We start from the raw sequence: 26,243 nt of genomic DNA, 5'->3' as shown, positions 1-26,243 counted from the left end.
AGGTGTGTTTTAAGTTCTAGAAAATTTAACTTTGGAGTGGGATGGGTTTTGTTTTTTAATATTACAGAATAGAAAAGATGAAGGAAAATTTAGTAATTTTTTTTTTTTTCAGTGTGGTGGGAATGTCATTACTTCCTCTTCTGCTTGGCATGGTTTCCTGGAAAAAAAAAAAATCTCGCCTATAATTTTCTGAGTTAGTTTAGATCTGTGGTTTAGAGAGGTTTGTGGGAGGAAGGTGTGTATGTGTGAAGGTCAAGAGTTCTATTATTGATTATGTGTCTCATATTCGTGTCCTTCTCCTGGGAATTCTGTGAAGATTAATATCTGCTAGATCATTTTAAGTTTGCAAAGTGAGTTAAGTTTCCTGGGGGAAGTGTTACATAAATGTAAATAAATTATGTAGCACCTGAATTTGGTTGTTCATCATTTTTTCAGTGTGTTTAATTAAGAACTTAGCACTATTTAAGTTGGATGGGTGGGGAAAGACCTTAAGCACTCAGACATGGTTAAATAAGTAGGTAGGAGCAGCATTTAGACTGGAACCCAAGAAGGAATAATTGAACAGGACTTCTTCTGGGTATCCGTCATTGCTGAGTTGAGCTGTGGGTTAATGTCTTCTTCCATGGTTCTCTTAGAACCATGGCCCCCACAACTCCCCTTTTAAAATTGGTTTACATACCCTCAGATTCTGTAGACCTTTCTAATTTTCTGGAGTGAGCTGGAAACATTTTTTCTTTTTTAAAACCTTTTTTCCCCTCTAGTTTTATGGAGTGAGCTGGAAACATTTTTTTCTTTTTTAAAAGAAAAAGTGTGTTTCACTCTGTAAGCTACCCAGGGAACAAGGAGGCAGCCATGTTGACTTCTGGTGCTTCTGCCTGTACGGCTCAAACAGCTGGCTTCCAAACTTCCACCTTCTGCCTGTTACCCAGAACTTTATGTTTGGGTAGGGGACACCTTCCCAGGACCACTGAAGAGTGGAGAAAGGAAACAGTTGCCCACACCCTGTGGTCCAGTTATGCCTCTTTGGTTTGCTGTGTTGTCAGAGTCTCATCTGATGTTTATTTTCTTGCCTGTTTCTCTGTGAACAGAGTCACCTCATCATCCTCTTTCCCATGGCTGACCCCAAACTTGTAACCTTTTTCATTCATTCACCATGTCTACGGAGCATCTGCTTGATGCTGAGTAGTAGGTGCTTGTGAATTACACAGAGTTCTTGATGCTGTGTAACTACCTAGTGGATGACACAAACATTAAAAAAAAAAAAGTCAGAACCAATAGCCAAATAGCTATAATAAATGAGGGGTAAAAAGGACAATTGTAGGCTCTTAGAATATACAAGGGACCCTAGTCTCTCTATGGTGTTTTGAAGAGTGACATTTCAGCAAAATCTAGAACGATCACTGGGAATTAGCAGGGAAGAAGGAAGAACAGGGGAGCATTGTCTTCTAAGAAGTACAAGGTGAAATTGTTTTTCCTGTTCCTTCCTCTCTACTCTTTTCAGCCCCCACATAATCTCAGGCCATGGCATGATTTCAGCCATCCAGAGTGGGCTGGTAGCTTTGCTACATTTGATGGTTGGAGATCAGGAGCTAGAGGAAGGGGCTGGTAGTTAAAGCTGAATATGAATTAGACAACAAGAGGTGGTGTGGTAGTCTTGTTTTACTGGTATGGTTAACCCATTAAATTTCTTGGCGTACTGTTTCTCTTAAGTTGTGCTCTGGTGACCTTTTTGGAAGCCCGTGTTGTCCTGCTGACCTTTGTATGTCTGGGATGGGCTAAGGGGTTGGGAAGAAGGTACACATGACAAAGGAAGTCCTTCTTGGCACTCCTTCTTTCTGTAAGAGGTGACAAAGTTTTAATAATCTTTTTAGGTATCATTTCTCAAACTTCTGACATCAGAATCACCAGGAAGCCTGTTAAAATACATATTTTTCATAGACTTTTCCCCCCAGACCTACTGACTTAGAATCTTAGCAGTAGGACTCCTGGCTGTCCTCGGGCACTCTGTTGAGAGCCTCTGGGTTATTCTGAGTTTAAAGACGAGGACTCTGATTGTTTCAGCCCCACTGGGCCCCTGCTTGATGACCCACCATTTCTCATCATCAGTATCAGCTACATAATTTGAAGGGCTGAGTGCAAGCTGAATGTGCAGAAATCCTTATTAAAAAATTATTAACAAGTTAAAGAGGGCAACAGCAGAGCATTAAGCCAAGTGTGGGGTCCTCCTGAGCACAGGGCCCCGGAAGAGCGCGCAGGCTGCAAGCTCATGAGGCCGGCCCTGTTCGCCACTTCCGTTTGCCTTCTTAAAGTGAACTGCTTACTGCTCCCCGGGTACCATGCTGTTCTTTGCCTTTGTCTCTCAGGTCTCCCTGAATGAAATGCTGTTTTTCATCTCCTCCTTCTCATCTGAGCTCACCTCAGTTTTTGCTGGACATTAGAGTCCTGTGCAAGTTCACTGCAAGATGATGTCCTTTGAGGGCTTGCTGCTCTGCATCCTTCAATCCCCTGCCATTAGCTGAGGCTCTGCCACTGGTTCCTCATAAATTTGCTGAATAAAATACTTTAACCTCAGTACTTTTCTTAAAACTTAATTAGGTTACAGACCACTGGGAATACAGATCTGGTTCAGAGGGAGGTGTTGGAGGTAGTGTTATGTGAGGAGCCAGGGCTGCCTGGGCATGACTGGTGTCAGACAGTGCGAGGACGTCGCTGGCAGGCTGTGCGTCTTTTGTGGTCGACATCTTTGGGGGCTGTTATCCTCCCTCTGATTGTTGGGGTTTCCTCTCTGGATCTCTCACTGACCTTAGAGTTCTTGAAAATAACAGCTTTTCCGAAGCCATTTAAGTTTAAATGTGCTGTTAGTAGAGCGTGAGGAAATGTTTCTTGTGGTAGAAACGTGACTATTTTGCTCAGAGGCTACTATTTGAAACTAGACATTCCTGGATTGTTTGAGGTACTATGTTCTGGAGAATTGCCCAAAGCTGGAGGCACTTGGTAAAGTGAGGTTGTGGCTCTGTAGGCAGAGAATCAGTCCTGCTGCTACGCTTAACAGGACTGACTATTCCTGCCTTAACCAGAGGTAGGCATTTGGGCAAGAGGTCTGTGAAAATTCTTCATCTCAAAGATGGACAAGCAGCTAGAAGTTTGGAGAAATTAGAGAGCATGTTCAAGGTTGATTCAGATACTTGGTGCCTGAGCTGGCACTGGAATCCGTGATTCCTGTTCCTCTTGAGGCCTCAGTAAGTATTTGTTCAAAGATTGTTTTATTCTTCCTTTGAAGATTAGCATCTGACCTTGACCTGATGGAGTTAATGGGATGAAATATGTACTTCTCTTTTGAAATTGTTTCAAGGAGTTAAAGTGAACAGATTGTCTGAAACAGTGCTGTCCGATTGAAATATGAGTCACACATTCAATTTAAAAGTCTTTAGTAGCCACATTAAAAAGTAAAAAGACATGAATTTAACTTTAATAACTTAACCCAATATATCAAAAATTTTTAGTCGTTTCAATACGTACGCATATATGTATATATTGATATGTTGTTATTGTTATTTAGTTGCTAAATCCTGTCCGACTCTTTTGCCATCCCATGGACTGTAGCCCTGACAGGCTTCTCTGTCCATGCGATTCTCCAGGCAAGAATACTAGAGTGGGTTGCCATGCGCTTCTGAAGGGGATCGTCATTATCCTGCTTGGCAGGCAGAATCTTTACCACTGAGCAACTGGGAAAGTCCGTATATTGATACATGCCTGTGTGTATCAGTATAAGAATATTGAGATACCCATGTCTTTTTTCCCAGTGCAGCTACTGCACTGGACAGTGTAGGTCTAAAGTTACTAGCTGGTGCATTTAATTTTTATTTTCTCTGGCTTTTTAGGCTGCTTTAACCCATATTAGTTAGCCTGTGAGCTTATTACTGGTGTGATAAAACAGCTCGGGAAATGAGGATCTGGGACATAAGCTAACTTATTAGTTAGCATGCCAGTTGTACTGGTCAGGTGAACTCAATGCTCCAACATGGATTTGCTGTATATCTCTATCTTTGTGCTGGGGAGAGTGCTTGCATTCTCTTAGGGGACAGAAACCACCTTATGTGGAGACCTGCTGTCAGTCAAGGAGAATCTCTCTGCTGCTGAGCAGCCTTTGTCTGCACAAAGAGCCTCCTGCTGAATTTTTGCAGATTTTTGCTCTTCTTGGAGCTAGGAGGGAAAGTGTAGTTTTTTGAGTAAGATTGCTGATCAACATGTGAAATCTTCCTCAGGCCATATAATTAAAGTCTGTACATCAAATAGATCCTATAATCATTTCTTAGCCTAAGCAGATTATAGGAGCTAGCAAATTAAGGCATCAAAAGATCCACACACAAAAGATCCACAAACATCAGGTTTGCCCTCATTTCTAGATAAAGGCTAATATGTATATGGTCTGTGGGGTGTGATTTGAATGGAAGTTTTCCCTTCATTTTTTTAGATCACTGCTCAGAGTCTACTGACAGAATACAGGGAGACAGCCTTGATTAGATTAGACCAGATTGGATTAAATTAAATAGTTAAAGCCTTTGGAGCCTCTAGCTTGTAGGAGACACCATAATGGCCTTCATAGCGTCCCTAAATCCTATTAGGTAAGTTAATCTTATTGAAGAATTTAGGTCTGCATAAAGTAGCATTGCTCTTTATGGGGTGGTCTCTGGCTCTTAAGGTGAGCTGATGGTAACTTTCTTGGAATAGGTTGGTTATGTGGGTTTGGGGTGAGTTATTCTAAACAACTTGAAAGTAGATCCTGCAGTTGATAGAATATCTCTTATAGAAAACTAGTCTGTCTCCTGGCTGCTCTTTGGCAAGGTTGCTGTTAGTGTCTGTGCCAGGGGTGTTTTTAGCCCTGGTTTGGGGGAAAATGGGCTTTGCTGGTGGCACAGATGGTAAAGACTCCGCCTGCAGTGCAGGAGACCCAGGTTCTATCCCTGGTCACAAAGATACCCTGGACAAGGAAATGTCTCCCACTTTCAGTATTCTTGCCTGGAGAATTCCAGAGGAGCCTGGCGGGCTGCAGTCTAGGGGGTCGCAAAGAGTCGGACACAACTGAGCGACTAACACTTGGGTGTAAAGAGAGTCAGGAGAGATGTGTAAATAGTTGTAAAATCAACTGCTGTGGCATGTGGGGATGGATTGATGGGTGGGAGCTTTATTTTTAAGCTTTGTGAAATCATCTTTTATAGCCTGTATCCATTTTAGAGGTTGTCATTAAGAATCATGTGCTGAATATATAGCATGGTTGACATATTGTATTAAATGTTGGGAATAAAATAAAGAATCTTGGAACTTGGGAGCTGGAAGCATCTTTGAGATTTTTCTGGCTGTGTTTGTAGTTTTATTATAAGTTTAAGTTGGCTCTTGGCTGTTTCTACAGATGCAGTGACCATATTTTTCTGAAGTAAAACATCTTTTTCGTCACAGAAAATTTTTTTTCAATTTGTAAATTATGGACAGGCAAAGTTTTACAGAGGCACATAAATTGTGTCAGATTTTATCTTAGATTTACTATCTTTTGGAAAAAGAAGAGAGTATAAGAAATTGAGACTGTCCACCTCTGAGTGTGTGCTTTACTGCATCCAGTGAGGACTATGGTAGGGGGTGGGGGGAGAAGTAAATTATACTTAACGTCTTTGTTAAGGTTGTCTAGTTAGACATAGACACCTTTAAGACCCAGAAGTGATTATTACATACTGAATTGGCCTTCAGAGATGCAGGACGATTTTTTACCTGGCATCTTTAAAAATAAGTTGCATAGTGCTTCAGCTAGGAGCTGAGCGATCACTACTGAGATCCACTGAGTTAAGTGGTTTGCAGGCAGAATGTGAGGCATCTGATGTTGCGTCTGGCTCCACAGTGAATAACCATGAGAAGGTTCCTATATCCGAGGGGTTGAGAAGACACTCTGGCCTGGGAGTTTCGCTGCTGTCATGGAGTGTGGACTTCCTTCTTGATAGAGCCTAGAGGACTTGTTAGCTCTGCGCTCTGCTTGTTCCTGGGCCAAGAAGTAAGTTAAGCTCAGTTCTCCTTAATTTTTTTAAAATTTATTTTATTTTTGGCTGTGCTTGGTCTCCATTGCTATGCGTGGGCCTTACGTAGTTGCAGTGAGCAGAGGCTACTCTCTAGTTGCTGTTCGTGGGCTTCTCTTGTTGCAGAGTGTGGGCTCTAGGGCATGTGGGCTTCTGTAGTTGTGGCGCATGGCCTTAGTTGGCTTAGTTGCCCCTCTGCAAGTGGACTCTTCCTGGACCAGGTATCAACCTATGTCCCCTGCATTGGCAGGCGGATTCTTAACTACTGGACCACCAGGGAAGTCCCTCATTTCTTTATTTAACCCCTCTGGTAGGGGCAACTCTGCATCTGTGTCCTATCCTAAAAGATTAAAGAGAATTTCAGGTGTGGACCAGATATGAGTGTGAAGAACAGTTATGATGGATGAATGGTTTTGATTTGCTTTTAGGGAGGAAAGTGCAGCTAGCCCTTTGGATGAAGATAATATCTCTTTTCAGCCATCCTCTGTATCGAGTGTATGGTGTTCTCTGCCTGTATAGCACTTGTATTTTCGAGAGCTGGGGTCATTGACAGAACACTTCTCACTCTTGAGTTTCAGAGCATAGCATGCGTGTCTGAAGCCAGAAATGTAATTTTCTCTAAGTATACTAAGCGTTACTTTAATTCTCCTTACAGTGCATGCATGTGCTCATGCAGTTGTGGGCTTTTTCATGCTCCTTGAAGAGGAATCACCCCTTTATTGGTTCTTGATTGCACACTTCTCAGGGTTACCTTTGTTAGGAAGCAGCCACTGGAAGAGTGTGTGCTCATTTTGTCCTTCTGACCTTTACTCCTGGGCTCCTCTGACCCCAGGCTCACCCTTCCTGCTCTCTCATCAGCTCAGCTTTGTTCTCCTGGGCTTCTTTTCTTATTCTTACTCTGTGAAGGGGACGTCCTTACTTCTCTCCATTTCAACTTAGTGTCCATTCTGTTGAGGCAGTTCTAGATGGGAAGAGGTTGGGAGGGGATTTGAACAAAGATTGGATCCGGTTAGGAGAAGTTTATAAAACTTCTGTATTCAGTGCTAATCGTTTTCAGATGCTTTGAGATCACAATATGCTTTGGTGGGAGACCTTTGAGAGCAGTTTTTACCAGTCATTAGACAGACTTGTCTGCTTTTTTCCCCTGTCCCATCTCCGTTTTTCCTGTCCACTTTGCCTGGAAGAGCCTACCACATCTTTATAAACTCACTCATTCTCCTCTTTCAAAGTCTTCTTGACCTCCTTCTCACATCAGCTGCTCCCAATCTTGCTGAGTCCCTTAGAGAAGGAGGAGAAGCCATCCTGTCCATAATTTACAGGCCTTTCCATGTCCTGCCCCAGAGCTTCACAGAAAACAGTAGTAGTGCCTCAGGCTTACTTGCATACTTAAATGTGCCCAGCGCTGTGGCAAGCCCTTTACGTGGATTACCGCTGATAATGAGGTCAGCCCCATGGAGTGTGTGCTGTCACTGTCTTCACTTTATATACGGGACATCGATGCCTAGCGAGTTTGGTGATATGCCACTGTGTTCACAGCTGGAGTCAAGTGATGGAATCGAGATTCAAACCAGGCAGCCCAATTCCAGGGCTCATGTCCAACTCCTCAGGGAAGGGCTGGGAGTTAACAGCCAAGACAGCTATGCTCATGGCAGCTTTTTAAAATCTGAGGTATCTCCCTTTAACACAGACCTGACCACTCATGGTCTTTTTATTTTCATTTCATTCATTAAGTTGGGTATTCTCGTTTGGTCTTTGATGGTGGTAACTGTGTGTTTTAAAGAGCCAGAAAGAAAAAGGTTAGAGGTGGACTTTCTCAGCTATAGCTCCCCTTGACTGCAATTAAATAACAGGACTTCTGATGAGGAAATAAGGCGCTAAGTGCTCTTGCTTTGAAAAGGTTAGTTAATTGGTAGAGGTTGTGTTTCTGTGGTTCATTTGTGTTCCTGTCTTAGCCACAGGTGAGTGTCCACAGGCAGCGGGTGTGTCGTCCAGCAGTCCCATAAAACAAGGCTCGCTTCAGCTGGTACCACTTGGTGCACCTGAAAGACAGTAGGAAAGCTTGTTGACCATTTGGCGCCTCACAGCCCGGTAATTAGAAACTGTAAATCAATAATACAGATGTGAAGCAAATCCTCCAGTTAATGAAAAAAAAAAATGTACAATCGTGCTTTGTGGCTGAGTGCAAAATCACAACCGGCTGCTTATACAACAAAGCAAACACTTCAGGATTTTGGCATCTGTTTTATACATATATAAAGCTCTAGGCTCTGTATTAATTTGGGGGCTGTCATATTTAAAAAAAACAGGTCAGTCAGTCACCTGGCTTTCTTGTTTTTTATAAATTCATAGCAATGATTCTCAAATCATAGTCCCTAAACTAGGAAGTATCAGCCTTACCTGGGAACTTGTTAGAAATGCAGATTTGTTTTTTGGGTCCCACCCCAGGTGTACTGAGATCTGCCTGGTGGCTCAGACGGTAAAGTGTCTGCCTACCATGTGGGAGACCCGGCCGGGTTCAATCCCTGGGTTGGGAAGATCTCCTGGAGAAGGAAATGGCAACCCACTCCAGTATTCTTGCCTGGAGAATCCCATGGATGGAGGAGCCTGATAGGCTACAGCCTGCTGCTGCTGCTGCTAAGTCGCTTGAGTCGTGTCCGACTCTGTGCGACCCCATAGACGGCAGTCCACCAGGCTCCCCCGTCCCTGGGATTCTCCAGGCAAGAATACTGGAGTGGGTTGCCATTTCCTTCTCCAATGCATGAAAGTGAAAAGTGAAAGTGAAGTCGCTCAGCCAGGCTCCTCCGTCCATGGGATTTTCCAGGCAAGGGTACTGGAGTGGGGTGCCATTGCCTTCTCCGAGGTTACAGTCTATGGGGTTGCAAAGAGTCGGACATGACTGAGTGACTTCACTTTCCAGGTTTACTTAATCAGAAACTGTGGGGGTGGAGCTCAGCAGTTTATGCTTTAACGAGTCCTCCAGGTGATTCTGATGCTCTCTCCAGTTTGAGAAACACTGGGGAGTGGGTAGGGGTTTTGGGGGATGGGCAGGGGACTCCCCTTTTGGGTCACCCAAAGGTGAGCATTAGGCTTTTGACCAGAGGTTGGACAGCTGGCCTGAGGGTATATGAAGGCCCCCTGCTATCAGGAACGTGGGGGAGTTGTCTTAGGGAAGGAACTGTGCCTTTTTGGGGAACGGGTTAGGAGAGAGGGTTTGGACTGTGGCTTATTACCAAGTTTTAAGGAACCATTTCAGTATCTGATTCGCCCTCTGGGCTGTGCTGTGCAGTCAGCTCTGACAGGCCCAGAGTGTATGGGCAGAGGAGAAGAGACTTGGGGACAGAAAAATCTAAGCCCATCTTATTTCTTAGGCCAACCCTTTGAAGGGCTGCTGATGCCATGGACATTAAAAAAGGAAGTTTAGGATGGGAGTAGGGTGGTGGCAGGACAGATGAGTTCTTTGTCCGTCTCATATCTCTCCCCCATCTCATGTCTTTGCCTCCAGCTTTCTTGGCAGACAGGATTTGTTTAGTAATTTTCTTGGGGCCTCCTGACAAACAGCTCCTCTGCCCCTTCCCAACTGTGTGATGACCGCAGCAGGGACACAGGGTCATTTCAGAGTCATTAGAAGTCCATGCACAGCTGACCTCTAGGTCTCTTGGAAAGGCCTCTTGGGAAATAAGAGCTTGTCACCAGCATGAAATGAGTTCTTGACTGGTGTTACCACAAAGGCTCAGGTTCCTCACACTCCTCAATAGCTTGGTTGACTGTTGAGGACAAAACCTGATACAAACAGAAACACCCAGCTTGCAGCTTCTTGGTTTTTGTCCAGATTTTAAAACTTTGCTCATATTTTAAAATTTGTTTATTTTACTCACATTTTTTCCTGCCTTTTAGACCAGTGAGTTTTCTCATTCCTTAAAAAAAAGGGGGCACAGGATTGCTGGTCAGTGAGTGTGTTCTGTTCAGTCAGTGTCAGCACAGGAAAGCAGCGAGGATAGAGGGGTGAACGAGAGAGGAGCCCTGTCCCCCCAGCCTCCAGACTGACTTCTGGGGGAGGAAACTGACCAAGAAAAGAACCACGCAGATCCTGGGTTCACTTGACTCCCTGTGTTCTCAGGTGGGAGAACTTGTTTGAATTCCTGAATTTGATGTTGGGTCACAAACCCAACATCAGGATTTTTTTTTTCCTCTTGGGGGAGAAAAAATTTGTATTACCAAATGTACTTCAAATAAAGGACACTTCCAAGCCTGATGCAATCTCATATTAAGAGACCAGAATACAGAAGCCTGCTGTCACATTAAAGCAGGATCTTAGCTGTTCCATGAAATCTTGGGTCACTGAGACATCCACAGGGGGAAACTAGCTGCCAACACATCTGGAATTCTGGTGGAAACTGTGAATGTTTGGACCGTTCATCACTGTGAAGACTTGTTTTGTACTTTAAGGAACTTGTGGCCTGTTGGCTGTTAGGAGTTGGTAGTTGTTGATTTTCCTTTCATGTGACTTTCAGGGCTCATGGAGAAGTCAAAAGCTCACACTGGAGCATCTGCCTTCTTGGAAGTCAGAAAAAATGGTCCTTCTGCCAGATGAGTGGATGGGGTGGGATGGGGCAGAAGCCTTTAGCCACTTGGATTGTCTTGAGTGGTGTGGCCTTACTGTATTGGGACAGGAAGGCTGACCCACTGTCATCTGCAGCCTGCCTGCCCTTCATCTTGCTTTAATTAAATACACAGCTGATGATGTCAGCCTGCCTCCTGGCTCCCTCAGCTTCCCCCTTGGAAGAAAACATCCGGGCAGACAGTTGTGACAATTAAAGAAAGCCTCAAGACCCAAGTTTTGTTTGTTCTGAGGTAGTTAAAATAAATCTGCCTAAATATCTCCAAATGCAGATAAAACCTAGTGCTGATTAGAGGTGACCCTCTAATAAACCTGATTTGATTAGGCAGAACCAGTGGGGTGCAGGCAAATATTTGAGACTCTGGCCAACCTGATTATTCCATTGACCTTTCACTTGTGGGGGAAAAAACCCCTGTTTGATTCTTTCTATCCCAGAGTACTTGAAAACTATTACCTGTGACAACTAAAGGACTTTGGTGAAATAAACAGGCAAGACCTGTGGACTTGACCTTAAGAATCTCAGTCAGCTACCACCTGGGATATGCTTGCTTCCTGGCACATCAATGGAGAATGGATTTTGCCGGAGGTCTTGGCCTGGAACACTAATTAAAAAGGACGTTCTAAAATGCACTCAGGCATGTTCTGATAAAGTCTTAGCAGATGTGAGTGGTGAAGGCTTTTTTTTTTTTAAAGTCACAGTTTATTTATTAAGGTAACTTTTAACAATCTGTTTTGTATAGAAAAACCAACATAGAACTGCTTATGTGTTTATTGCCAGTTTACGAGAAATTTCCATAATTGTTTTGTCTGCTGGCTTCTGTAATATGGGGGCACTCCTCTCTTCGTATTTATCACATTGTGCTCTGATTGTTGGTTTACTTCTCTTGTTCCATCTTAGAAAACAGGGAGAATGTTTAGTTCTTCTTGATGGCTGCCCACATGCCCATCACATTGGGCCAGGTATGGGGATTGGCAGACTGGCTCATAGGCCAAACTAGGGCACTACCTGTATGGGAATGAACTAAAAATTTTTTTTTTTTTTAATGTTTTTAAATGGTTGAAAAGAAATCAAAGGAAGAGTATTTCACTACATGTGAGAATTATGTGAAATTCACATTTCAGTGTTCATAAAGTTTTATGGAACACGGAAGTATCCATTCATTTACATTATTGTCTTTGGCTACTTTGGTGGTACAACAGCAGAATCCCATAGTGGCAGCAGAGACCTTATGGCCTGAAAAGCTTAAAATATTTACTATGTGATTATTTAACAGAAGTTTGCCAATCCCTTTCTTATTGTATATTGGGCATTTCATAAATTCTTATTGTTTGAATTGTTTGATATACAAGTCTGAGTTACCAGATAGGATTATTGTGATTCTAAAAGTGTTCAGTGACTAAGTGAATGAATGACTGATTGACCTATATCTCTTGTGATCCTTTTGTAACCTTCGGTGTATGTCTTATTGGTGTTGGTTCATTTCTGAGAGCTAGATAATTATTTAGAATTTTTCTTCTGAGAAACTTAAAGAGTTCTGTTAGTCCTTATTAACTTTGCAGGTTCTGAACCCGTTGTACGGGATGCAGAGACACCAAAAGTTACCCACGGTTAAACTGACCAGGTCATACAGTAAAGGAATGGCATGGCTTTTCATGTATTCATTTTGTTCTCTCTTGGCAGAGGCTGTTGCTTGTGATGAAAGACAATTCATATAAGCCCGAGTATCTCCATGAGCAGACTATTGCTCAGTACTGTATAAAACTTTCTTAGAGACATCACTATCTTTGTTTGTGGGATCTTCAGTTCATTACCACGAAAATTCATTTAGAAAAAATAAATCAATGATTTAAAAAGTAAGCACTGTAAGAATGATAGCAATTACCAATTGTAAACATTGTGGCCTTTGAGAACCGCTGTGAAATTGTTTAGTGAATTAAATTATTATGCTTTTGATATTCATAAATCTACTTTCATTGGCTGTTAAGGAATATATTTTTGTAGGTAAAGTTTATTTTTAAGACACTAATGTTCTTAGGTAAAACAAAAGAGCAACTGGCAAATACACAATGGCCTTGAAATCTGACTTTTTTTTTTGAGAAAGTATCTTTGAAATGACCAATGCCAAATACAAGTCCATTCATATGCAGTGGAATTGGAAGGCACTGGTGTGTGTGTGTGCTCAGCCATGTCCGACTCTTTTTGACTCTACGAATTGTAGCCTGCCATGCTCCTCTGTCTATGGGATTCTCCAGGCAAGAATACTGGGGTGGATTACCATTTCCTTCTCCAGGGGAATCTTCCCAGTCCAGGGATCCAATCTATGTCTCTTGTGTCCTCGGCATTGGCAGGCAGATTCTTTACCAGTAACCCCTGCCTCCCCATTGGATGCCCCGGGGGCATTGGAATATTCAGGAGTAAATTGAGAAATCAATACCTTATAGATAATTCCTAAATTGGCGTGGTCTGCTGGAGTTTGAGAGAATGGAGGGATTTGGCAGGAAGGGGAAGGAAGGAAGGTTAGGAGAGACACAGAGTAAAAAAATATGGATCAAAGCTATCTTAGGAATCTTAGGAAGCAGTGTTTTTCTCAGAACAGCTCCACTATACTCACTCACTGGGTATCCACCATGGGACAGTTACCTTTTATACATTTTACCAGTTTTACAACAGTCCTGCATATAGGGGTAATACCCACATCTTATGGATGGGAAACTTAGGTTAATTGGCTTGCCTGAGGTTTTACAGTTCCTTGCCCACAGAGCCCATTTTAAATCTAAGTCTGTCTGGCTCCAGCTCCTGTGATGTTTCTACTTTCCCACAACACCCCTGTTCTTATTTCCTGGAGATCTCATCATTGAGAAGAGGCATAAATCCAACCTGAAGCCATACCTCACCACTTTGTGAAAATGAATCGCTTTTTCATTTCACTTATACTCTTTCTTTTCCTTTCCTTTGTGTGACATCTTTGATTTGTGAGCTTCCCACGTCCCTTTTTGTGTTAACTATTTTGATCAATATCAAGTTGATTTTGCTACCTAAGGACTTTAGGTACGAGATTAAGTACGGTAACAAAAACTCTTGGAGAACCAGTAACGTCCACCTGATTGAAAAGCTGTTCCATTTGTCTTGGGTGGTGTGTTCCCCGGCACTCCAGGGGATTCTCAGAGGAAGAGTTGAGAAACAACATTCCAGGCTTAGAGTCCACATTCCTTGGGTTCTCTTGGAGGACTTCTTGGCATCGTTCAAAGGAGCCTGTGTTTTCCTAATTTTCTGTCCTGGGCCACCTGTGTTCCCTTTCACGCTGTTCTCCTTTTGTACCTATGTGGTTCGTGCTCGTGGGACTTTTTACAGAGGCTTTCATCATTTATACCACAGAGTTTTATTGGAGTTTTTCATTTAAAAATCTGAAGTTTGACACAGACTTTTATTTATTTATTTGTTATGTGTTCAGTATGGAACCTTTTTGGACTTTATGGTGGTGTCTAGGAGAGAAAAAATTAATCCAGGCAAATTCTAGGTAGAGCCAGGAGGCAGAGGGCGCACGGTGGATGGAAAGCCGTTTATTATTGATGTCTCAGTGTGCATGTCCTGTCGGTAAATTTAGAATTTACTTATTTGGGAGCATAGTTCTGTAATGTCAGCCAGAAGTTGATTTTGGAAAAGATGCTGACTTGGATGTAGCCAGTGAGCCAGTGCAAGGAAATAGTGCATTTTTAGTTTTCAACCTCATTTGCACAGGTGTCCAGTCACCAAGTTGTGTCCGACTCTTTGCAACCCAATGGACTGTAGCACTCCAGGCTCCTTTGTTCTCCACTGTCTCCTGGAGTCTGCTCAAATTCATGTCCATAGAGTCGGTGATGCTATCTACCATCGCATCCTCTGCCACCCCTTTTCCTTTTGCCTTCAGTCCTTCCCAGCATCAGGGTCTTTTCCAGTGAGTTCAGTCTTCTCATTAGGTGGCCAAACTAATGGAGCTTTAGCTTCAGCAACAGTCCTTCCAATGTATATTCATAGTTGGTTTCCTTTAGGATTGACTGGTTTGATCGCCTTGCAGTCCAAGGGACTCGCAAGAGTCTTCTCCAGCACCACAGTTCAAAAGCATCAATTCTTCAGTTCAGTTGCACAGGGAATATATCAATAGAAATAGCATTAGGAAGTGGGCAGCCTGCAAATCAGAGCAGTTGACAGGAATGCCAGCAACTTAGGAATGCCTGGTGTTTTGCATAGAGGAGACTGAAACTGTTTCCCTGCCCAAAGTTAGCACTCGTCTTTTTGCAGAGAATTCTGTGTATGCGGGCAGTGTTTCTGATTTCCAGAAAAATTGAGGAGACTGAACAGGAGTGAAGATTGCAGATCTGGAAGGATTAATTGGTAAGGTACAAAGGTTGATAAAAGACCATTTCTTTTTTTCTAAAATTTATTTCTTTTCTAATCGAAGGATAATTGCTTTATAGAATTTTGTTCTTTGCTGTCAGACCTCAACATGAATTGGGGCTTCCTTGATTGCTCAGCTGGTAAAGAATCCACCTGCAATGCAGGAGACCTTGCTTTGATTTCGGAGTTGGGAAGATAGGCTGGAGAAGGGATAGGCTACCCATTGCAGTAATTCTTGGGCTTCCCTGGTGGCTCAACTAGTAAAGAATCTGCCTGCAATGAGGGAGACTTGGGTTTGATCCCTGGGCTGGGAAGATCCCCTGGAGAAGGGAACAGCTACCCACTCCAGTATTCTGGCCTGGAGAATTCCATGGACTGTATAGTCCATGGGGTCCCAAAGAGTCAGATAGGACTCAGCAAATTTCGCTTTTCAACATGAATCAACCATAGGTATCCCTATGCCCCCTCCCTCTTGAACTTGCCTCCCATCTCCTCCCCTTCCCACCCATCTAGGTTGATACAGAGCCCCTGTTTGAGTTCCCTGAGACATACAGTAAATTCCTGTTGCCTATCTGTGTTACTTATGGTAATGTGAGTTTCCATGTTACTGTCTGCATGCATCTCCCCCTGTCCTCCCCTCTCTCCATGTCCATAAGTAAAAGACCATTTCTTGAAGGTGAGCTTGTTTTATCAAAATATAATAAAATGCTAAAGAAAAAGAAATTGAGTCAAATTGAAAGAAATTTTAAAAGGGAAAAATGTGAAAGGGTTTAATTTGAAAACGGAAAGCTTTGTTCTTTCTGTTTTATTTCCTGTTCTGTAAACTAGGGTGTTTTGGAGATGGAGCAAAACATTTGAAACCTTTCCGTTCATCATCTTCTGGTGATCAGTTTACTCTTGTAAACACAGGTACTGTTTAATACTGTTTAGGACCTCAGCCATCTGGTGCTGGTAGTTTTTTTCCCCCCGATATTGTATGACCTGCTTCTACAAATAAATTGTGAATTAACTTGATGAGGATAGCAACTGGTGTGATACCTTCTTAGAATCTCTAGGCCCTAAGGTCCATGACCAAGAGGAAAAGAAGCCACTTTAAAATCTTGAAGCTCCCATTGTGTTTTCATGGTTTCACTAAAGAGAGCGTTCACGATATGAAAGGTTAGGATTATAGCCTTGTCTAGAATTACGGACAGTGCTGTCCTTGCGAATGACAGAAACATGCTGCCGTGCTCCATGTATGTTTGTGTCTTCCACATGAAAGATGTTCTGGGTCACGTCTGTCTGTGCCATTTACTTGTTCCCTTTAATGGTGCTGCCCAGCCATTCTGTGACAGTGTTATTTTAACTTGAAATAGCACGAGGGTTAGGAGAAAGTACCTTGTGACTGTGGAGGGGGATTCTCCTGGGTACCTGTAATTGCAGTGATTTGAAATGCTTTCACAGATTTGTAGGAGAGGGTAATTTTTCTTCTTTATTTGCTCCTTTTATCTTGTTCTAAAGCCAGTATTACCTCTCCTCTGACATACACTTATTATTTCTTCCTTCCTGTCGCTCTCTTTTTTTTTTCGTTAAAGAAACCCTTCCTATGAAGAATCAAAGGCATTTGGGGCTTCTTTTTTTTTTTTTTTGTTAATAGTCGATTTGACTTTTTAATATGGTGTAAGGGATGGGAAGAGGCAGGGCCGTTTTGTTTTCATTGCTTCCTGGAAGAGTCAACCATCTTATTACATGGGAGAGAAGTGTTCTTGGCCTTATTTTCTCATGCTAGGCGTGTTCTGGGTGGTGTTGGTGGTGGCAGTGACCTCCTCTTAGAGCAGGGTCCTCAGCACTACTGACATTTCAGGCTGGCTGTTTGTTGTGTTGGGAGCGGGGAGTGTCTTGTGTAGTGTTGGATGTTTAGCAGCATTTTTGGCCTCTGTGTCAGTAGCACCCCTGAAGTAAAATCACCCTGATTGTAACCCTGCTGCTGCTGCTGCTAAGTCCCTTCAGTCGTGTCCGACCCTGTGGGACCCCATAGATGGCAGCCCACCAGGCTCCCTGTCCCTGGGATTCTCCAGGCCAAGAACACTGGAGTGGGTTGCCATTTCCTTCTCCAATGCATGAAGGTGAAAAGTGAAAGGGAAGTCGCTCAGTCGTGTCTGACTCTTAGCGACCCCATGGACTGCAGCCCACCAGGCTCCTCTGTCCATGGGATTCTCCAGGCAAGAGTACTGGAGTGGGTTACCATTGCCTTCTCCGCTCATTGTAACCCTACCTTATAAGAAAAGAAGTGCCCCAGAAGCAGAGGATAGCTGCAGGGCTGGAGCTTCATTTAGATGCTTTGGCATATTGAAAGTCCCTCTCAGATATTGGTGATAAGGTGAGAGGTGAAAGTCCCTCTTGAATATTGGTGGTAGTTGAAATTGCTTTGTAATCTTTAAATATCATTTTAGTTCTTACCTTCAACTTCCTAGCACTAGTAGTGTGATATGTTATTTTTCCTTATTTTCAAAATGAGGGAGTTTGTAGTGAAGTTTAGTAATCTCACAGGTCTCTCCCAACCTTCACATTTTTATGATTTTAGTTATAAAGCAAATCTTACTCAGTTATAGAACCTCAGAGCTGAAAGTTCATTTGTTATCATTTAGTCCATTCCTGTTTGTTCTGTCCAGTGTGGTTTCATAGGATCAGGCTAGAAAAAATAGTTGCTTCTTACACATGGACATTATTAAACACTTATATTTATAGACAGTTTATCAGAACAGACTTTTATAAAAATGATTACTTTTTTACTGACTGATTGGAATTCAGGTGATTGACTGTCTGAATTTTAAATATGTCTGTTGTTTGGGATTAGGCTTTTAAATGTTGATGTTTATTTTAGTTAAGTTTCATATTCAGGTTGGTATTTATACTGCCAAACAGCTTTATGCTCTGCTACCTTCATGAGGGAAACTGACTTCTCAGAACACCTTGGCTGATACATTGGACTTAAATTGGTAAGTCTTCTAGCCCAACTGCTTTATAAGCATAATGAGAGTAGAGAACTTTTTCTTTTGGACTGCATGAAAGGTGGTTAAGAGGGAAATCTAATACCTTTTATGGATTTGTATGGCTCACATGAGATTGTCCAATCAGAAATAACAAGATACACACCAGATGTGAAGGTACCAGCTAATATAATTATGCTGGGGATCATTTTCACCATATGAGGGTTGAGGTACCTTGAACTCATTTCTTCATCTCTAATAGGACTCAGTATAGTTGCTTACATTTGCATCAGGAGCCGAGATTAAGTACCTATGTCTGTGCTTTTACTAGAAGGGTTGAGTGGTATGTACCTTTTGTATTCCTGAAGCTTGATAAACTATAAATCCTAGAGTATTCAGATTCATGGCAAGGCTTAGGGATGTAGTGGAAGGTAATAGCTGAATGCACTTCTTTGAGGGCTCTTTCCTGGAAAACAAATCTGAAGGTGTCGTCAGACACAGTGTATCAGAAAATAACAGGTCTCTTAACCTGTGCTAAAAAGATAATTTTGCATGCATTAAATATTCAACAAAGGGTGTGAACTGTGCTTACTTTGGCAAACAAATAAATCCCAAAATGAATCAAACAAATTGTAATGTGGAACAAATTGAAACACTTGAGGATTTGTCTTAGATGTTTAAAACTCATATTTTATCCTCCATGTCTTCATAATACCCTCAGAAAGCAAAGAATCTTTTGGAAATGGCAGTGAAAGGGCAGTATTATCTCAAACTGCAGTTGTGGTTCTGGACCTGGCCCATGGGCTGTCTTTCCTTTTACTCCTGGCCTTGTAACAGCCAGAAGAGAGTACTTAAGTGTTTATTTCACGAGGGAAGATTTTTACAAAGAGCAGTTTTTAATGAAGCACGGCACATGGCATCATTATCATTTCTAACACAGAGAACTCATTTTCAATTTTGCTATCAAAGAAAAATGACTAATAGAGAATGTAAGAAAAACCAGATGGACTAACTGTATTAGGAGCTTAGTATGCATATTTTGTGTCACATATTAGCATTCATTAAGTCAAAAGGGAAAAAAAATGAGTTTTGCCTACATGCATTAAACCAATAAGGCTGGCAAAGTTCCAAGCTAGCTCTTGTGGATTAATTGTTTTATAACTGTTTTAATTAAAATTGTTCAGTATATGATTAACCTAAAAGTTTTAATTTCCACAAAACTGTTGAACAAATGAGACATTAATATTTTACATTAACCATGGTGATATTGCTGCGGTTTCCAGAGCAACTGCTTGTTCGAGTAAACCAGGAAAAGTGGTCAGGTGGAAAGCGCTGTGTCTCGTGCTACAACCAAGAAAACCTGCAAACAGAATAACTTAGCGAAAGCACCAGTGTGACAAGGTTGTTTGTTACACTGAAAATTCTTCAGGGGGGCATTTATGAAGTCAGCCTCCCCACTCCCTGACTGTCAGTTTAGAGCTGAGGCTCGGTAATAAATTGTCCCATGGCAAGAATGAGTTTATTTTGTCTTTTGCTTCCATTTGGCTTCATAATGGTGTTCGTGTACCACATGAAATGTTTGGTTTTGAAGGGTTTGGCCAGTAGGGGCTGTGAATTTATTGACATTAAGTTCCGTGGTTTTAGTTTAGGTGATAGGTACAAGTGTTGGTTTTGGAATCAAAGGGAAGATAGGAAAGGTTTGGATGACTCATCTCTTTTATTTTCTTGTGTTCTTAAGGTTGGTACCAGACTGACTTTGGAAAAACACATCCCATTTTGCAAATGGTAAAACTGAGACCCTGTAAAATGTCAGTATATGTATCTGTGGCTCCTTCAGTATACAGATCTGCATTTATCTTACTTGTTCTCGTCCTCACTTATGCTCCCATTTTATTGTGTTTTAGTTCATTAAAAGATGGCTTTCTTCTCTTCTCCTCTAAGCATTTTTTACTCTGACTTCACTTTGTGGGTTAAGGTCATGGTACTATATAAATTCAAGGAGCTGGTGGTATTTGAACTCTATAGGAGCATATTTTAAAAGAAAAGATGGATACTGCTCAGTGGAAATGGTGATGACAAAACTCGAGTTGTTCTGACTGTGCAGAGAGTGATAAATTCTTTGGAGTCCTAGGCTGAGTTCAGTTGTTAATTTCTATGACACCTGATACAGGATTGTCTTTGCAGCATTAGCTCTGCAGAGTTTGGGCTGCAGCATTTGAACAACAGAAGTATATCTGCCTTGAACGTACTTAGTCAGGGTCATGCGGCATTTGATCTGTCCAGAGTTCAGCCCTGATGTGATCTCTTGCGTTACCTTGCCCATCATTTCTTCCTAGAACCAAAAAGTTCTCGGTGCTAGCCTTCCTCTCTGTCCCATATAATCACTCTCCCTCCCAAATTCCTTCTGTTTAACCTTTTAAGCACCAGCTTTTGAAGAAATTATTCATATATTCAGTATATTTGAAGTAGTTAATAATCAGAGTATAATCATACATTTAATGGTTGTGTAATTGTCTGTACAAGTTACCATATTTGCCAGAAACCAGCTCCTCACAGGTGATTTTCAAGATAAATGGTTTATCAGGCTTGCTACTATCTGTTCATTTCTTTAGGCTCTCTTGAGTTCTATCACTGCGTGATGTTAGATCATTAGAAATGCGCATACCTGGACTGTATTATATTGGTGCTTCAGAGGATTGCCATTATGGAATTAGAGTGCAGTGTCTTTGGTAAATGGAGAGTAAGGACACTCAATTTAAGAATCCTGTATTCTCAGGACATCCCTGGCGGTCCAGACTGTGCTTCCAATGCAGGGGATGTGGCTTTGATCCCTGGGTGAGAAACTGTAAGATCCCACATGCTGCATGGTGAGGCCAAAAAATAAAATTCCATATTCTGTGTTCAGAGAATGTCTCTGTCTTTTGAAAAACCTTAAAATGAATCTGATATCTTAATGTTACACACACACATACATACATAGGGAGAGAGAGAAAAAAAGAGAAAGAGAGAGACTGCTTTATCTTTCTGTCTGTTTTCTTCTTTGACAGTTTGATGCAGGAAAAATTTTCTTTCTTCTTAACAACATCTGCATTCTTTTAACCCTCAAATGTTATTTGAATAATGAATACTGTGTAATTAGGTAAGAGTACTTTTGCACTTCCCAGGAAATTCCAAACTTCATTCAGTAACCAACTTTAGATACCCCAAGTCCTTGGTGGTCAGGTCCTATTACTCTTTTGCTTGGTGAGTACTGTTTTTCATCTACTCTTTCAGAGGTTTTTCTTTAGTTAAAAATGGTCTTTTTACGCTAAGGGTACATCTGTGCTGGAGACATGTATAGTTACTTCACCACTTTCCTCATAAAAGGGGAACAGTAATAGGAGTCAAGTATATTGTTTTCCTGACCTGTAAGGTATGAACTTCTTGCTCTTAAGACAGTACACGTCTAGCAAGAAAGAGAAATGGCCAAAGAAGGACTTTTCAGGAATGCCAAGAGTGTGAATAGCAAGATACTTTGATTCTGCCTCTCTTCATTTTCTTACCTTTATAATGTGTTCTCTGCTCCCTTGCGTCCCATTTCCAATCCAGGAGCAGTAATCACTGTGGAGGTAAACCTCCCAGCTTTGAAGTCCCCTGTTTTCTTGATCGACTCTGCAGCCTGCCTTCCACCTCCACCCATCCATAAAACATTGTGCTTGTGCTGCTCTTCATCAGCTACATGGCTACACTTCTCTCATTTGTTTTTCTCACGCAGCAACAGCCTTCCAAAAATACCACCAAGGATAATAATCCTTTTGCTGTTCAATACATCTTTTGTCTGAGATTTACTGTCGCAATTGATGGCATGCCAGCTGATGGTAAGCAACAAATGAATGCTTAAATAGTGTGTATTCAACGGACGTGCCAATCCAGGTGATTTTTCCAATAGCAGCCACCACACACTGAGTGGAAAGAGAGCAGTAACCAAGGGTACAGTGGGTTGTTCCAGATGTTCTCTGGTTTTAGCTAGCTCATTCCTGGTGATTATAGATTGACTTATTTTCCCTCTGTTCAGTTTTTGTAACTCTAGTTTGCTACTTTATTTTGGCTTCCACTTGGGGATGTTTAAGTTTCAAATAACGAAGAAAGTTGTGTTGATAACACAGCTTTAGTAACTTCTAATGATTGTCACCAAATAATATTTTCTGGGAGTCTCAAGTGTATAAAACTAATCTTTTAAGTGCACAGATGCATACCACACCCTCTGTCAAAGCATAGTGATTGTGACTGGCCCACTTTTAGCGTTATTCAGGGAAGGAAGCGAGCTGTCTATCGTTTATTACTGCACAGTACTTAAATGTACAGTCTGATACATCTTAGCACATAGCAGTCTTTGTGAAGATACCTTGTCAGTCAAGATAAGTAAATCTCTTTTTTTCCATGAACCCAGCAGCCAATTTGCTAAGCAAGTTGTAATTTGTAAAACTGTTCTTGAATTACTTTGTGGCTGGTTATGTCACTTGACTAGAAAAATGATGCTGAAATCATCAGCTTTAGTCCTATGCTGCCCATCTTTCCTAACTTATGGTCAGCCATATGTTTAGACCAGATGAGGCAGGACGTATGGTTGGACACGAGTACATTCTTGGAAAAGATTTTAGAATCGTATTCTACTAAAAGTGTGAATTAGGTTTTCCCCCACATAGTTTCATACCTGTAGCAAGAACCTGCCATTTTTTCCCCCCAATCATATAAATATTAATAATAGTTTCTCAGCAGTAATGATTAACATAAAAATCAGGAGAATTGGGGAGGTGGGTGGCAAAGGAGTTTTGATCATCAGAGAACACATCAAAGGCCTTTAATGGACTGTAAATGTTTTATTTCTTAACCATGACTGTGGTTACAACAGTGTTGTTATTCTTTTGGAAAACATACATGTTTTATGCGTTTTTTGGTGTAATGTTTCACTGTGTATGTGTATTTACTGGATAAAAATATGGAAATATCAAGAAAGCACAAAGCAAAAATGTTTTCTTTAGTCCTCCCATCAAGAGATAATCGCTTTTCTTTTTTGACATATATCTTTCCAGTGTTTTGAGAACAAGTATATATCATATATTCTATTCACTTCCATGGCTTCAGATTTTAATAAAAGTATATACTTATATATATGTATATATGTATCTAAGCCTTGACTTTTTGATTTATTATGTTATAATATTTTGGCATAAGGTTTCAGGATTCTGTTGAATTAGTTTAATAGCTATATAGAGGGCCATTGTTTGGATATATTATATTTTATTTACCCAATCCTCTATTATTTGACATTTAGGTTATTTCTAACATTTAAATCTTACAAATAACATAAATAATATTTAAATCAAGTTTATCTTGTAGATATTTGAAATTAAAGGGGCTAAATTGGGCTCTTACTTGAAATTAAAGAGACCAAGTTGGGCTCTTATTTACTATGTAGACATTTCAAAAAGGTAAATTTTGTTACATAACTCTGGCTTCAAGAGCTACTTGAAAGCTTATTATTTTCCCCTTAAAGAAAACTGTAAAAAGATTCAGTCTTTTCCTTTTATGAAGTAGGTGTGTATGGTGTATTGTGTTTGAGTCGAACTGACTCCAACAGGCTTATACTCTTTTGTGGGCTGGGAAGTTATTTCATTAATTCACGTATTGATAGTTAGTTCCTGAACACCCTCAGTGTGCCAGGTGCTTTGTGCAGCTCTGTGGATACAGAGATGGAGGCCCGGTTTCTGCTTTCACAGACAAGTGACATAATGAACAGTAGGGCTTGGGTGTTGTCAGCTCATACCTAGACTTTTGAGTTTATGGATCTAAACATTTCTAGTTGGATGACTTTGCTGTGATCTGTGTTATTAAGCGGGTGACTTAGGAGCGTATATACCAGCAGGACTGCTACCTTATCCTCCTTGCCTAAACCCCTTGTCCCGAAACTGTATGTTGTTCTTTCAGGTTGAATCCTGGAATTCAGAACTTCGTGGGCAAGACCAAAACAGGACAGAAATAGAAATGACGTGTTCATTCACGGCATGAGCGTGACTGAGGAGGGGATGTATAGTAACTCCTCTCTGTTATTACTAAGGCTTTACCAACTCTAAAATTCTGTGATTTTCTGATATTTGGGCCTCTGGAGCTCCTAATACTGAATCTTTTCTCAAATGTTAAATTTGTAGTAGAAGGAAAAAAATTAGGTACCTCTTTTTTTGAGATACCAGCTGAATTTTAGAGTATAAATACACACTTGAAGAATTAAAGAAAGGAGAAAAGTACATTTGCCCATCTCAAGAAATCAGAGGGAATTGAGAGGATGCCTCAGTTCATCTTCTGTAAACAAAACCAGTATTGGAATGATAGTTTTTTCCCCCTTCCTACCTCATCCTTCCAAAAAAAACACATAACCCATAGTTTTAAAATTTCTATTTGGAGAGACATTTCTGTGGCTTGAAGCTTAAAGTCAGGAATATGATGGCACAGAAAAACCTGTGGGACCCCAGAAATATCTGGCATCATTCATGATCAGACCAAAATAAAATTTATTTTTTAGGTTGTATATTGGGTCCTGGAGGTACACAAGTGCTAAGTCACTTCAGTCCTGTCCAGCTCTTTGCGACCCAATGGACTGTAGCCTGCCGGGTTCCTCTGCCTATGGAGTTCCCCAGGCAAGAGTACTGGAATGGGTTGCCATGCCCTCCTCCAAGGGATCTTCCCGACCCAGGGCTCGAACCCACATCTCTTGCGTCTCCTGCATCGGCAGGCGGGTTTGTAACCACTACTGCCACTTGAAAGGACGGTGGCTGTAAATTCACTTTTTAAAAAAAGTAATTTATTTTTGGCTGCACCCCATCTTCATGGCTGGACACGAGCTTTCTCTAGTTGTGGCAAGCAGCGGCTGCTCTCCAGTTGCCGTGTAGAGGCTTCTCATTGAGGTGGCTTCTCTTGTTGTGGTGCACAGGCTCTAGAGCAGGGCTCAGTCGTGGTGGTGCAAGGTTGGCAACTTCATGGCCTTGGTGCAAGTGGGCTCTTCCTGGGCCAAAGATTGAAACTGTGCGCCCTGTGTTGGTAGGTGGATTCTTAACCACTGGACCACCAGGGAAGCCTGGTGGCTATACATTCTTAAGCCAGGAGAATATAAAAGAAAAGGTTTGTGGACAGGTGTGTTCTCCCTCTGTTAAACTCTAGGGCATAATTAATTAAGCTGTGTGGCTGGCTGTTTCTTGTACCACCTTCTGCATGTGTCCCAGCACTCATTAGCCTTGGACAAATCACTCAAGTAATCTGTTTCTTCACATGTAGAATGGGTACCAACACTTGCCCAGTCTACTTACAACATTGTTAAAATGATCAAGTAAGAAAGCATATAGGAAAGTGTTCACTATGAGGTAATACTTAGGTCAAAAAAAGGAATGAATAGGAGTAGCCCAAAATGCTCAACTTTGGGTCCAGTGTGTGTATCTTGAGTTTGGCAGCCTACTATCCAAGTGTGTAAGTTTGAGATTGATCTCAGGGTTTTGATTGATGATGATGAATGATATGGCTGTGAATAAAGTTGTGAAGATGTCCCTTTAGGATAGCTAGATTTGTCCTCCTCTCTTAAGGCTGCTGGTCATTTGGGTGAAGCAGCAGTTTGTGTAGGGAATACTATTTATGAAGGTACTTTGTTCTGTTTTATTTAAGTTTTGGTGTCATTTGAGAAAAAGCTTTGAGCTGGCTTACCGAAGCATGTACAATGTGACAGAATTAAAATAAGGAAATTGGGCAAATTACATGTGTTTTCTTTACACTTGTAAAGAAAATAGAGTAAAACCATGTTAAAGCTAATGGGCAGATTCACGCAGGGTAGGGTAGGTGCTTATGCAGTAGGTAAGAGGGGCAGAACAAAGAGGGAAACATTTCTGAACTTTTCCAAGAAATTTTCATCGTGGAGAGGATGTAGGTATGAACTTCAAAATGCAAAATAGTGATTTGTGAAACAATTGTTTTTATACTCCCCCAGTGCATATTAATAAAACGGTGACAAAATATGATTTGGGGAAAGAGTAACCATAGGAGCCAAGATCATGTATTCCATAGAGGCAGCTCTGAAGGTCTGGCTTGAGCCAAGGACAACGTTTAGAACACGTCCAGGCGTGGATAAGCTGCTTGTCCTCAAGCAGTCCTCTACAAATATTCTTTATCCCAGCTGGGATCTGGCATCACTTCCTGAA

General features: G+C 41.5%; 1 protein-coding gene and 1 long non-coding RNA gene across 3 annotated transcripts in view; both read left to right on the top strand.

Annotated features, from left to right (window-relative positions):
* The window catches only part of AUTS2 (activator of transcription and developmental regulator AUTS2), a 1,208,818-nt gene that overhangs the window by 43,338 nt on the left and 1,139,237 nt on the right, over positions 1–26,243 (top strand). The window lies entirely within an intron of this gene.
* The window catches only part of LOC129638193 (uncharacterized), an 86,077-nt gene continuing 65,870 nt past the window's right edge, over positions 6,037–26,243 (top strand). The window contains exons 1-2 of the long non-coding RNA XR_008707723.1: positions 6,037–8,150; positions 10,029–10,179. This is a non-coding gene — a long non-coding RNA (uncharacterized LOC129638193). The remainder of the gene's footprint in view (positions 8,151–10,028; positions 10,180–26,243) is intronic.

This window comes from Bubalus kerabau, chromosome 23, assembly GCF_029407905.1.
Source record: "Bubalus kerabau isolate K-KA32 ecotype Philippines breed swamp buffalo chromosome 23, PCC_UOA_SB_1v2, whole genome shotgun sequence".
In the NCBI taxonomy this organism is placed as follows: domain Eukaryota; kingdom Metazoa; phylum Chordata; class Mammalia; order Artiodactyla; family Bovidae; genus Bubalus; species Bubalus kerabau.
Note: the sequence above shows the minus strand (reverse complement) of the source record. Positions and strands in the feature narration are given on the sequence as shown.